This window comes from Stylophora pistillata, chromosome 3, assembly GCF_964205215.1.
Source record: "Stylophora pistillata chromosome 3, jaStyPist1.2, whole genome shotgun sequence".
Taxonomy (NCBI): Eukaryota; Metazoa; Cnidaria; class Anthozoa; order Scleractinia; family Pocilloporidae; genus Stylophora; species Stylophora pistillata.
In genome coordinates, this window is record NC_142521.1 from 15,160,721 (window position 1) to 15,175,000 (window position 14,280).

Here is a 14,280-nt window from a genome sequence, read left to right on the forward strand (position 1 = left end):
ACCCGTGAAAAGAGCCTTTTAACAGAGTTGAAGGAATGGGAGACAAAAGGTATCTATACTTTTATTTGAAGGTAATTAAACCTTATTCAATGCACCAATAAAATAACTACTTCGCGCTTTTTTTGAAAGAGAAACAGTGAGAGTAAAGAAATAATTTCTAGGGTCAGAAGAGAAAACTGTATGGATCTATATTTCCCTAGACGACAGAGCTTTCACAGACATTGAGTTGTCCTGGTTTAGGATGCTGGCAGATGACATTGAATTAGTACTGACTTGTACAAAGTCACTTCCCTTTTGTTCCACAGTTCTTGTAGCTTAACTGAAATAGTCGTTGCACTTTGCTATCCTGGTAGCCTGCAATGTAGGTGTCTCATTAAGGCGGTTAACGTTAAGAAGCACATGATTGTTAATTCAACTGGCCTGCTCTGCAAGCAACTATCCTAGCGAATAAGATAAAAGCAATGACCAAATTTGCAATGATTCGTGTTTCAATCAAGATAAATTGATTAACAACTGTCTCGGATACAATACACGGCGGTTCCTTTCAACCCCCTTTTTCACCAAGCTAGTAACTTAACCATACTCATATCCATCGGATGACAAAGGCAAAATGGTCATCGTTTAAGAACTTGGCCTTGTTTTAAATCGAACTGCACAGCTTCTTAATTTGACTTTTATTTTAGGTACAATTCTTGTTATGAACACAACCATGGACCTTGAGTTGTTGAGGTTGGTACAACAGCACGTTCATGATCTGATGACAGATATAGAAAAGCTGTCGTTTGAAGTGCAAGAGGACAGAGAACGCGCGCGTGTCTCAATGGCACTAGAAGAAATTTTATCAAATCTAGAGGAACTGGAAACAAGACTTGATCGTATACAGCTCGAGCAAGAAACCATAAAACAAGACCTTACACAGAAAATCGAATGCGTGGAAGAACGAGTCTCACTGCTAGAAAATCAAGGTAAAGAAAGTGAAATAAAAAAAACAAAAATGTGACTTGGAAAGATGTTATTCGTCTAGTCATGAGCCTGTTATTTGTGTGCGTCTGTGCACTGGTCTTTTCCTTATGGTACCTGCACTCACTTTGATTCATTAATCTGGGCGTGAACATACATGCTTTTGAATCAAGCTTCTAAAACCAATGTGAGAATAAATTAAACTTTCTTTTGACCCCTACGGTTACCAGCGTGCTTCCAATGGAAAACACGACTAAAAAAAATCACCGCAAGAGGGCTGTACTGGAATGCGAGAGAAAGCTGGAACAAGCGTTACGGCCCTAAAAGATGCGAGCTTAAACAAGAAGGAAAGAAATGTTGAAAGAGTCATTCATTCAATAAAAGGCATATTCACCAGACGCGAAGATATGTGGTTCTCGATCATAGAGAACGGATAGGACCTCAGACCAAATATTTACCATCTGGCCCTCCCACTCAGTGAATACTGAACTGCATGATGAAATGCATTCCAGGTATAAAACTGGATGGCGTACTATAATTGTAAAATTAGTTACTTATTGTATCATTTTTTCCTTTTTAGAGGCCTGTCGTCCTAAAGGTTTTTTTTGCAGATATGATTTCTCCGCAATGCCACAGTACAGTGTCGGCTGGTAGGTGTTTACAGTGTACTCGGAATTCTGATTACAAAATTTTTGCTTGTCTTCCTCATCAGATCGCATATTGAAAACTAGTTAAAAATTAGTGCTAAAAATATTAATGCTAGCGCTGTCACTGAGTGGAAGAACATCAATTATGTGTGAACGTCAGTGAATTTTTTTTTTATTTTTGCTATTTCGTCAGCTCTGCCAGACAATACATACAATATAGAGCTCGGATAAATTGCAATAACAATAACAGGAAGGCAACCGCAACAGCGATAGCCAATTACTGTGGTTCCAAGAGTATTAAAATAGTAAAACGATTACATCAATAACTATTAAGAACAGCCTGGAGTTGGTAATTTTTTTCAGGCTGCGACATGAATGAGATTTTGTACAGATAGTTTTATAAGTCCTGGGATTTTCAATGTCATAGATCTCTTCAAGTGCAGTCGAATAATAACATATCAAAGCGCGTTTAAAGTCATTTACATTGTTCATACTGAGGTTAAGCTCGTCTGACAATGTGTTCCAGATTCTTATTGTTCGTACAATAAATGACCGTTGAAAGGTTTAAGTCTTGCATTTAGGTACAGAGTACAATTTGCGAATATCGATGACTTGCGAACAGGAAAATCGATGTATGGTTCTTCTTAGTTCTCGTTATTACTCAGTCATCTCTCCCTCCTTCTCCCTTCCCTCCTTCTCCCTTCCCTCCTTCTCCCTTCCCCCCTCCCTCCCTCTCCCTCCCTCCTCCCTCTCCCTCCCACCCCCCTCCCTCCCTCTCCCTCCCCCTCCCTCCCCTCTTCCTCCTCCCTCCTCCCTCCCTCTCCCTCCCCCTCCCTCCCTCTCCAAGTTCGCAATAATCAAGTTCATCACTTTTGCCTTACTTTCAGAGATTTCTGTTTTTGATGCTGATATCAAGTTTTTTGCTGATCGGCATCATCCAGATGTGAGACAGTGGTTCTTTGATGATTTTGAAGCTTGGTTCCAGGATCCTGGAAACTCTCGAGCTTATGTTCTTCTTGGCGACCCAGGAGTCGGAAAAAGTGTTATAGGCGTTGCCTTGGCAAAGCGAATTAATGAGAAAGACTGGACAGTTAGGTGCAGCCTACTTTTGCCTTGACAACGATGGTACCAGGAGCGACCCCAGGTATCACCTCGGAACTATTGCCTATCAATCGTGCCCTTGTAATGATAACTAGTATAGAGCAATTGTGGGGGGAGAGAGTGGGGTGAAAATGTTGTTAGCTAATTCTAGGCTTGGTGTGAGAGAACTCTTCACTAAATTCTTACACGAGCCATTGAGTAAGTGCCTGCCCTGTCAGCATAGATTGTTAGTCATTATTGACGCTTTAATTGAGACAGATTACGAGTCCAGGAAAGATTTTCTTGATCTTATTGTGAACCGTTTCCCCCTGCTGCCTGAATGGCTTGTGTTCTTCATCACCAGTCGTCCTGAAAAATCGGTGCAATTCAGACTGAACAATTACAACCCCTGTGTTAAAATTTGTACCGGTAAAAGCGATCAGCAAAACTTCTTTCAGCAACATGAGCGGCACATCCGAACTTTTTTAGAAAAGAGACTGGATTTCTCGTGTTTACCTTACTCGGTTGATGACGTGTCCAAAACTTGTAACGGATTATTCTTGTACGCGCATTTCATTGCAGACGAAGTGCAGATTTTAGATAAATTGGGTAAAAACCCAAATCAGTGGAGCGATCTTTTTCCAGGAGGCATGGACAATTTCTTTTGTAGAGAATTTCCAACGTGTCTTCGACCAATTGGGAGAAATTATCTTTAAGAAGCTTTTCGGTTGTGCGATCGTAGCCCCATCTCCGCTTCTGGAGTCGATTATTTCGTACATCCTAGAGAGGGAAACCTCGAGTTACGATGAACAACAAGCGATGGATGCTGTGTCACTATTTGTGGTGTTAAGAACCTCGTATCAAACGATAACATTCCTGCACAATCTGGTCCCAGCCTGGTCAACCAACAGAAAGAAAACCTCCCGAAAGTTCTTTATCGATAAAGAGACTGCAACTAAGTACCTCAAGGACGTGTTCGTTGAGATTCTCGATTCATTTATCCGCAGACCATCATTGACAGGCGTGCACGCTGACGTGAAACTAGTAGACTATATTGTACGCGTTGCGGTTCGCTTTTTCGGTGTCAGTTGGGTAGGAAAGATTTACTGAATCTTGTTTTCAGTTGTTTAACAAATTATCATTACATAGAGAGAAGATTGCAATGTAGCAGAGTTGAAGTCTATCACTTGCTTCAAGATTTTATGCTTGTTAGTGACCCCCTTGACAAACCGAAACGAGAAATTCTTGCAAAGGTTTATGAAGATATTGAATATAATGTTCTTGTCCTCTCAGAAAGTCCTCACCTTCTGCATTCATGTTTGCGAGGCATCTTTAACGTTCCGAATCCACCATCTCCTTGGCTTGAATAGAACCAATTAAAGTCGTCTGATCTAGTTGCATTTTGTAACGCTTACATTGCTCATATGTTCTGCCTTGCCACGTCTTCTGATAAAGAGACAGTGGCTGGTGCACTGGGTGGGTCTCTCGTCTTCTTTAACGCTTCTACCGGACAGAGAGTGAGTGGGCCTTTTGAGATAGTTGAAGATTCTCTTATGTGTGTAATCAGTTTGTCATTTTCTTACGACGATAAGGTTCTATATTTTGGACACCCTGACAAATAGTTTTCAGTTGAACGAGGACGTGTGGAGGAATTTCTTTCAAGCGACTATCGCGGGTACAGCCGGGGCTTCTTGACGGGAAAAGAAATATTGCAGGGTCCATCTCCTTGCGAATTTTTTTGCTTTGTTTGCTATGAAGGAAATTGAGAAAGTTCCAGATGATGAGATGATTATTCATATCTTTCGTAGGCCTCCATGCGCTTATGATTGTTTTATAACTGAAATTGTGAGAAACTTGGTTCAAGAGCATTCTTTGAAATCTATGCGTCATCGAATCATTAAACTTTACTCGCACCTTTATCAGTATCTGGGTTGGGATATTCAGATGGTGATACTCGTGCTGCTGTCTAAAGGGCTCGCTAAAGTGTCTATACAGGATATAGATAAAGTAGCCGAATATATTTTTCTGGAGAAATATGGAGATGAATGCTCTGCCTATTATAAATCACCACTACTTCCTAGTGAATCAGAAGTTGTAATCATGTCGATCGCGGCGGCGTTCTGTTCAATCAACTTAGTTGTAACTCAAACAACAACAAACATATGAAACATATGTATGAACTGCGGTTATGAAACGTTTATGTGCATGATCCTTTGCAGTAAAGCACTATTTGAGCAATAGTGAAAATCAGACCTGAAAAAAATTTCAGGCCTGTACGGGATTCGAACCACTGACCTCTGCGATACTAGTGCAGCGCTCTACCAATTGAGCTAACAAGCCAACTGGGAGCAGGCCATCAAATTAATTCGATATAAACCCGTAGATGATAAATCAAACAACAACAAACATATGAATTGTTATGGCTTGTTAGCTCAATTGGTAGAGCGCTGCACTAGTATCGCAGAGGTCAGCGGTTCGAATCCTGTACAGGCCTGAAATTTTTTTCAGGTCTGATTTTCACTATTGCTCAAATAGTGCTTTACTGCGAAGGAATAAAGGCTGATAGTTTCGAAAGAAACTGTTTGGGGCTGCGTCGGTGGGAGTAACGAAATAATTTGGATATATCAACAAAAGTTGAAATGGTAAGGAAGGGCTAACGCTCGACGAAGGGCTAACGCTCGAAACGTCAGCTTTTGTAATCATTACGGTGGCCAATTTACCATTTCAACTTTTGTTGATATATCCAAATTATTTCTTTACTGCGAAGGATCGTGCACATAAACGTTAGTTGTAACTGTTGCCTTTGACGCAATCGTGACGTTTTGGGATGTCAACGAAAAAGTTACACATAAATTCTACTCCAAAATTTTTAAGTCTGGGGTTCCGATATATTTCGTGAAGTCTTGTGTTTTTTCCCCAAGGGGACAGCTAATTGCCATTTATCAGGGAAACAACGTGGAACTATATTGCCTCGTGAAAAGTGATATTTTTGCGTTCCTCTGCACGGCATTTTTAACAGATTGCAAAGACACTGTTTCGAACATAGCATTTTCATCAGACAGCACCTCACTTCTCTTCTGCGTTCAGAACTTCAAAGATGGCTTGCGTTACTTCGTATGGGATGTTAGAGGGAAATTTACTGTAGGAAATGTGAAGTCGGAAACATTATTCGCCGTCGAGTCTTCTTGTCCTCTGTCACGCAAACGAGAGCTTATTCTATGTGGCCAGTATCAGATTGAGATCTGAAAATACGATCAAGACTCCTTGTCGCCTTTTGACCAGACTCGGAGTTGAGAAGCCTTACCAATCTGTTGAGTTCCGTTGGTGCTCTGTTTCGTTGAACGATGAATTTTTAATTTGTTGCATCACCAACAGAATTCTTTTGTATAGCCTTCATGCTTCTCAAATCAATTCCTCAAAGCATGTTCTCTGCGGCCATCTAGGTAGAATTGATTTTTTCCAATTTCTTAGGGAAAACCGTTATCTCATTTCCTACGGTATCGATGGTATTGTCTTCTGTGGGACATAGGCGAATCCAAAGCTGTCGGATTCGCAAAAGTAGCACATGGTGACAAAAGAATTACAAGCATGGCGGTGTCCCCTGAAGAGAATGAAGCTGTCTGTTTTCTCTCCTCTGGCCGAGTGTGCCTTATAAGACTCCGTAGGCTGGGCAGTCCGATGCCTTTGAGAACTCCGCCGTCTTCGGTAAAATATAATAATGAAAAAGCTGAAACAAATGTACAATTTGTAAGAGCATTTACTTCGACATCTCAAGAACCAAATCATTTCACTGAAGATGACTCGGCGGAGTCTGAGCAGTTCTGACTCTACCAAGACTTGAATGACTATTATAGGGTGCCCGAAATTTTGTATGATTCAGACTAATGTTCATTTGCCTTTATATAGTTGGGCAGAGAGCTACTTTAAACTTTCCAGAGGTGGATAAATGTCAGAATTTTTAAGTCGGTATAGAGCACTCCTAGTCACGTGAGAGAATTCAGCCAAAATAAGTGGTAGGTTAAACTCCATATCAGTTAAAAAGAAATCGTGCCTTAGTTCATGCCCACCGTGATTTGAATGTTTAAATCCCGTTTTCATTTCAATCATCTTGAAATAAAATGTGAAGGAGCTTGTGCTAGTCTTTCAGTTACTGGAAACGGAAAAAAGGACGACGGGGAAAAGTTTGGAAGAGAGGTTCACGTTTCGCAGTCGTTTCTCTGGTTACAAAAGAAAAGAAAAAAAACCCAGCCCTTTGCTGCTTGCCTGCTATTTCGCTCGTTTTCTTTCAGGAGAGCCTGAATGTAAAGTGAAGCTGTGTAATTACAGTGAAAAGGATTTGTTTGAGTTGTTGTGTCTATGAATTGCAGATTACTTTCTTTTTGGAAGAACTGATTGAATTATAACCAATAAATTGTCTCAGAATTTGTACATGGAGATAACATTGAAGGGCTCCAAAGATTATGCAGAACTCGAGGTTGCAAGGTGGTGTGCTCGAGTTTAATCTTCCTGGACTCCAATTCTGTCCTCTCAAAGTGTTTTTTTTTTCTTACTGAAATTTATTTCAACATTTGTCGAGTAGAGACATATATGTTGTACTGTTAAACACTTTACAGAAGCTTAATAATTGTAAAAAGGCAAAAGATCAATTTTTAGTTGTTTAAATCTCAATCGATGATACATTCAGAAACCAAAGCTCATGTAGACTTTCAATTGAATTGTTTGATTAGATCGAAGAACATCATGGTTTACACCAAGTGAACTCACACGCTATAAAACACTTGGATGAATATCGGTACATAATGTATTTTTATACATTTCTTTTCAACAAGAAAACATATTTGGTGGTAGGATAGGTTAATTTAACTATTTTACTGATGCAATTAACCCATGTTACTGTTGATTTTTGGGAAAACTTTTTGTTTCTGAATGTCTGTATGCCCTTTGTCTTTAATACAACCGAACAGAAATTTTGTACACTTTTTCCCCGTGAAACTTTTTGTAGCTATATGTAGATTTGTAACAAGTATTATATGATGGAACATGCCATCACCAGTATTGCCAGTGCATCAGGTAGTTCAGACATGCGCAGTAAGCAAATATGTTCCGACAGTACATGTTGATACCCTCAGCTACTTTCCCTAAAACAATTTTTGAAAAGAAAACTCTGTAATTCTCAAATGCATATTTTTAGATATTACTTTTTAATGAAAGAACGTACCTATTTTACTTATGTGAACCTAAAGTGCTTGTCTGCTATAGAAAGTAAGAGATAGAGAGATTGAGATCCCTTGGTTTTTTTTTATACAGGTATAAATAATTTTACCTATATATTGTCTTTGACAAGTATTCAAGAAATATACCCTGGTGTGTTGCCCCTATTATGTTATCACTTCTACACTGTAATAGACTTTTTTCAAAAGTTAATAAAAATTCTTCTGCGGTCGGTTTATGATTCGAAGAACCTGTTATTTTCCCGGGATTTTGCACGTTTTGAATCGCATCCTTGGTTAGTCTTAGCCATCTGAAACCGTACTCGTGATACAAAATCGGTGGTCCGATTTTGTTGGCACTCGTATGATTACCGACCGAGTTAGGGTCCACTCAGTCCTATTACTATGTACTCTTTGAGTGGGAAGGCTGGACGGGAAAATATTTGGCTTGAAGTCATGACGTACGGATCGAGCGCAGCGAGGTCAGTCCCTTGTGACCGAGAACGAAAATGAAACAATATAAAACACACTTACGATACCAAAAGCGTTTAATTAAAATGTTTGACTCCTGGTATTTCCTTTCCAACATCATTTCCCCCCTTTCACATTCGCCTCTGGACACTTCAAAGTGGTTTATCCCATCTGCAAATACGTAATGACGTGATACTCAAAACTCATTAGACCACGAAACAAACCTGCATTATTATCCCTTTGTTGGGCATCTTGCGGGCTAAAATAAAGGACTTGAGGGGTTAAAATGTATTTTAGCCCGCTGAAATAAGCCAATGACATGGGAGAATCAAAGAGTCGTACGACGAAAGCAGCCAATTTAAATTAAGAAGCCATTGCTAGGTTTCCGCCGTTTTCCTGCAGCGTTGGTGAAAAGAAATCAAAGCAAATTTGTGCAATTACGAAGCATAGAAACTAACAAAGTTTGGCATTCTATGATATAAAGGATAGGTCTGCCGCACAGAAACCTGCTTATTTGGACCTTCTTAGCTTCTGCAAATAACGCCTTTACTAGTTCTGTGGTCGGAATGTAAGTTTTGCGGCTTCGAGCCAAAAGCATTCAACTCAACCAATTATGCCAAACTGTCATTGTAAATTGTAAATTGGAATTATAAATTGGCCACCGTAAAGAGTTACAAGCTGACGTTTCGAACGTTAGCCCTTCGTCAGAGCGAATGGAGGAATTGTTGGTTGTGTGTGTCTTTATATGCAGAGAGTGGAGCTGTGCTATTGGTGGGAACATGTGACGAGAAAATCAAGAATAAATATATAGAATGAAAAGCGTTCGTTGATGCCTATGGGATTAAGAGTGCCGATTTGAAGGATACATGGAATGCTACATCTTTACTATTAGGGGGAAAAGGAAAAAGATAACCTATGATTGCTTAGCGTAGCTTCTTTGTGAGATTCTTGAGGCTGGCCATGGTCCACTGTTCTGCATGCTGTGGATCTACAGCATCCATGTGTTTTGAAAACTAAACCGAATGACAAGATTTTGTAATTTCTCACCAGCATCACTTAATGGTGTATTTTCATTAAAGGAAAATTAAAGCCATTGAGCCTGTAGAATCTCACATAATTGTTCAGACTGTTTTGTTTTCATTTTTTTTTTTTTTTAGTTTTTAAGTTCTCCATGCCCCTCATAGAGATAGTAATAATGACAAGAGTTTTTGTACTTAGCATAAATATGTTTTGGGCCCTTCTCAGAGCTCATTTTGACCCTCGCCTTCCAGCTCGGGCTAGAATTAGTCTGGGCGGGGCCCTAAACCGGTGAACAGAAACTCTATTGTTTTAACAGTAACAAAAGTACGCGTTAACGAACCTTTGAGAATGGGGGAGCTGATGTCACATACACCGAAAAAAACACTTCTGGTAATCAAACTATCATCTAAAGTACCTTTCCCTTGTTCAGTTCCTCTGGTATTGAAATTTGACCATTAAAATATGATTACATCAAAGAAAGACTGTCACAGGTTAAAGTTTATCCTCTGTCTGAGATATGGGATCTGTCTCTCAAATTCTAGCCAGGGCGGACCAGAAATTGACTGACAACCCCTGGGTCTCCGAGGATGATAAAACTGTATGAAGTGACCGTGGAAAACTGGAGACAAGTTCCTGGAGTGTTACCGCACGGAAAGTCCCGGATATTTTCCCGGAAATGGTAGTAATGCAGTGAAAAAACGAAACTAAAAGCGTATATGTGAGAGATGGAACGAGTTAAAAGGTAGGTTAAGTATACCATAGAAGTAATAGTGAGTTACATGTAGGAATACAGACATACCTCACAAAGCCAAGTTAGATTTGAAAGACTAAGTCTTCGCGTTAGGTTCAGAGGGATAACTTGTGCTGAATAGTTAGAACATGTTTCATCTAATTCCTCAGCCAGTTGCTTTTAATACTAACTGTATTCTTGTAAGTTAAACGATCAATTTTGGAAATTACAGTGGTACACAGGGAAGAAGGCGACAGAGGTTGTCAAGGTGAATTCTATTCCCGAGTTACTTGAGACCAGTGATCGCATAATTTCAGCTATGAAGTGGCAATGTTATCAATAATAATGTACCCCACCGCTTCAGTCTTATCAAACAGTCCATGGAAAGATCTTTTCTGCTTTATGATTATAACACGAGATCGAGCATGACATCGATGAACAAACCGAAATGTTCTCCTTTCCTTTAAGCTCCAACAATGGATTCGTATCTTTCCACATGCTGGCAGCTCAGTATACATTGCCTCGTTAATTATTGTATATGCTTTAGTGACCCCCTCATCCAGCGCTTCAATTTCTCTAATATATGTAAGCCCCTACCCCTATCGTCGTCCTTCATCTGTCTTAAAAAAGATTTTAAAAAAAGTACAACACATTTAAGATGATAGAGGGCTCATAGCAATGACTTGATAATGCTGTGCTAGTATTTATGCTGTGGTTTTGTTAAATCTAATTGGGTTTAAGGCAATTCTATAGAAAAATTCATTACTTGACGAGAGAATTCCACACGAAAACTGATATCACGTGAATCGCAAAGCGATGAGTGTAATATCAGTTTTCAAGTGCAATTTAATGCGGAATTCACAAATGAAGAAATGGATTTTCCTTGAATCGCATAACTGAGTAAAAATGAGTAAAAAAAGGAAACAGCATTACTTAAAATTGTTATTTTTACGTAGATGTGAAACAATATCAGTTAGCCTCGTTTTTAACTCGCAATTCCACTCTAAATACCTCACTTCGCTAACCAATCAGAATGCGAGATTTTATTCAATGATGCGATTCAATTTGAAACATACATGTACACCTGGTTTAGTGTCCATAATAATTAAATTGTGTGGGTTTCTCAACAAATGATCAAATACATTTTTTATTCCATGTCAATCAAATCTGAATTATACAAAGTCATGTACCTCAGACAGAAAAAATTAATCAAATTGTGGGTTTTTTGAAAAAAAATAAAAACCCTCTCATATAAGCCTCATTGCCAGGAAGCCCAGAAAAAAAAAGCCCTCTTCAAAGTAAAACACCCTCCCTGTAAAATAGCTGTCCCCTATAATTCCTCCCTGGAATCTAATGAGCATCATAGGGGTTTGTTTTAGAGTTAAAGGTAATCAGGGAATTTGCTGTTGTATTTAACACCTGTGGCAGGCAGGTTTGCCTATTTATTTCTTTTCCTATTAACTGGGTGATGTATCAATGTAGTGATGGAAAGGTAGAGATCACCATTATGCATACCACCCAACAATCCTTGGTAAACTGTTTTGGAATGCTTGTTTGAAAGTGACGCCTTTATAAGTGACAACAACCAAATCCAATCTATTCCAGCTGCACTTTTTTTTCATATGCTCTTCCTCCCTTCCCCCCCCCCCCCCCTCTTTGTGGGGATTGATCCAAAACTGTGCCTCAACACTCCACCCCTCCCCCCTCCAAAACAAACTAATGAGTGAGGAAACTTTCTAAGAGGTTTTATAATCTATAGATGTCACTCAATAAATCATAGACCAGAAAAATATGAAAATAATTGCTCTGTGAGTAGCAAACCACTGTAATTTGTAATTATTTCTCAAACAATTAACATACAGTAATAGAAGAGATCAAGGCTGTGATTTCAACACACTAGGGATAATGAAGCATTTTTACAATGAACTGGTCCACTCATGAGACAGGTTACCAGTCTTTGGTATGGTTCATGATGAAAAAAATGCTCACAACATTATCACTGTATCAAACCCATAAAATTATTTTCTGTGTCATGTCAAGATATCCTGCATGTGTTGCTATGAGAAAATGAAGCTTTTGTTTCATGATTGGTCACAACTTTGAAAGCCTGTCTAGAAACAAATGCACACAAATGTGTAGTAAAGTTATAATACCTGTTGGAGCAGTGTATTCTGGAAAATTTATGGAAGGTACTCTGGTTTAATCTCCCCCTAGCTGTGCTATTGCAGTGAATATCCATTTTATTCATACACTTCATCCAGTGTAGTTTGTTAAGTTTCAAGGCTAATCATCTTAAGATCTCTATGAAATTCTATTGGGTCCCAACATTCTACAAATGAAGTCTTCTAGAAGGTTCCCAACATTTTAAAATATTGATACATACAAACTCTTTCAGTATTATTTATGCCTCAATTATTGAGAGTAAAGGGAACTTGAAGTCTTGTAAAATATGCATTTTATTTTGTTTAAGTCATACCCAAAGTAAATGTTTCAATTTGCCATAACCTTGCAATAAATCTTAGCCAGAGCAAATGATGGGTTGTGTTTTTTCTGAATTTTTTCAACGTCTTCATCAACTATAGTTACTTTATAACAGTGCAGTGAGAAAGTCTTGAAATTACAGAATGGTTTTCTCCACCCTGCAGGATGTGATTGAACAGGCCGATTTATTGAGGAGCGTCAAACTTAACCTTGATGATGTGAGAAACATTGGTACCACAGAAAGGTAACTGTCACTACTAAGTGTCCTTCAGTAAGCTGAAAATTATACCATTAAGAATTAAACAGAGAGATCCTTGAGACCTTCCCTTAGAACACGTGTCTGCTTGGGGAACTCATAAGGGAAAACTGAACTTAAATGGTAGAACTTGAACACCCTCAACCTTTACAATATCAGGGTACTTGCTAATTGAACTAAAAGAAAAAAAAGATGAACTTATTTGGAGAGCATGCCATATGCATCTTCACTTCTTTTGGAAAGATTCTTTTCATTTAGTCCATAATGGCATGGAGCCAAATGGAAATGAGAAAGACTGTAATTTCCAAAACAAGAAATCTGTAATTTGCAATTAGTAGAAACCTTGTAACTTAATGCAAAACAAGAATCCTTGGGAAAAACTCTGCCAGTGGGAAGGATGAATTGGTCATTTTTATCACTAGTTTGATGACAAATAGGGGAAGTGCTTAACCCATTAATAGCCACAGCTTTTGTGAAAAACTGTGTTTTGAAGCTATTCGAGCAGATTTTGGGTCACTGTTGTGGTTTTAAAAGCTCAAACTTACCACAAACCTATTGACAGCTTGTACACTCAAGGACCTTTCGATCCAAATGCAAAATGGTGGCCTTAAAATCTCGAGCACGCGCAGAAAGCAAAATTTCGAGATAATTTTTGGGTTGAAAAGTAATGCCCCACTTACAACTTTTACTTTTCTCTCTTTCTCCTGCGCTTTTTTTCCCTTTCCTAATGCCTGAAGTTTCTCTTCACTCGCTGGAAATTTAGTAGGCTTCATTTTCGTGTAGAGAGTTTTTAGGAAACTACTCATTATTATCAAACCACATGCTCAGAAAGGTAGGTGGGTAATGGAACAAGATTTTCGGGCAGATTTTCAGGTCAAAGTTACATGGTTTTTTGGCTATATCTCCAATCTCCTTCTTTCAATTGCGCTCATTCTGGTATCGTTTGTAAGATATTTTCAACCTGTTCAAGTACGTGCTCAAAGTCGTGCTCCAGGGTTAAATGTGATGACGTCACAAGGCGTAGAAAGGGTGTGGGTCCACATAGGCACTTACGGGCACACTGGACGTCGATAGGTTAATCTCTGTGGTGTATTTTGAGAAATCTCCACGACATTTGTGAAGAAATCAATGGTTTGGCTACTTAAAAGTAGAATTGCCCCATTAAGCTAATAAAGTGCAAATCTATAATTTTAAAGATTATCTAGTGCTGTAGCTGTGCTTTGTAATTTGCAGAATGGAAGTCTGTGATTCTGTAATTTTGCAAAATGAAAATCAGATCTGTCATTAACAAAATGGGAAATCTGTAATTTGTGAAACGATATCCGTAATTTGCAAAATCGAAATCTGTAAAGTTGCAAAATGAAGATCTTCCAGCCAGTGGAGTTTTCTTTGCAAATTCTCATTTTGCAAATAGCATGATTTTGA

The 14,280-nt window shown here is 38.8% G+C and overlaps 1 protein-coding gene across 4 annotated transcripts in view; it reads left to right on the top strand.

The window, feature by feature from the left end:
- The first annotated feature begins 10,038 nt into the window (after positions 1–10,038).
- The window catches only part of LOC111340175 (uncharacterized), a 24,297-nt gene continuing 20,055 nt past the window's right edge, over positions 10,039–14,280 (top strand). For 3 of the 4 annotated variants that reach the window (XM_088753830.1, XM_088753832.1, XM_088753833.1), the window contains exons 1-2: positions 10,039–10,130; positions 12,764–12,843. The gene's annotated coding sequence lies outside the window, so the exon portion shown is untranslated. The remainder of the gene's footprint in view (positions 10,131–12,763; positions 12,844–14,280) is intronic. The other variant, XM_088753831.1, reaches the window with a different exon arrangement.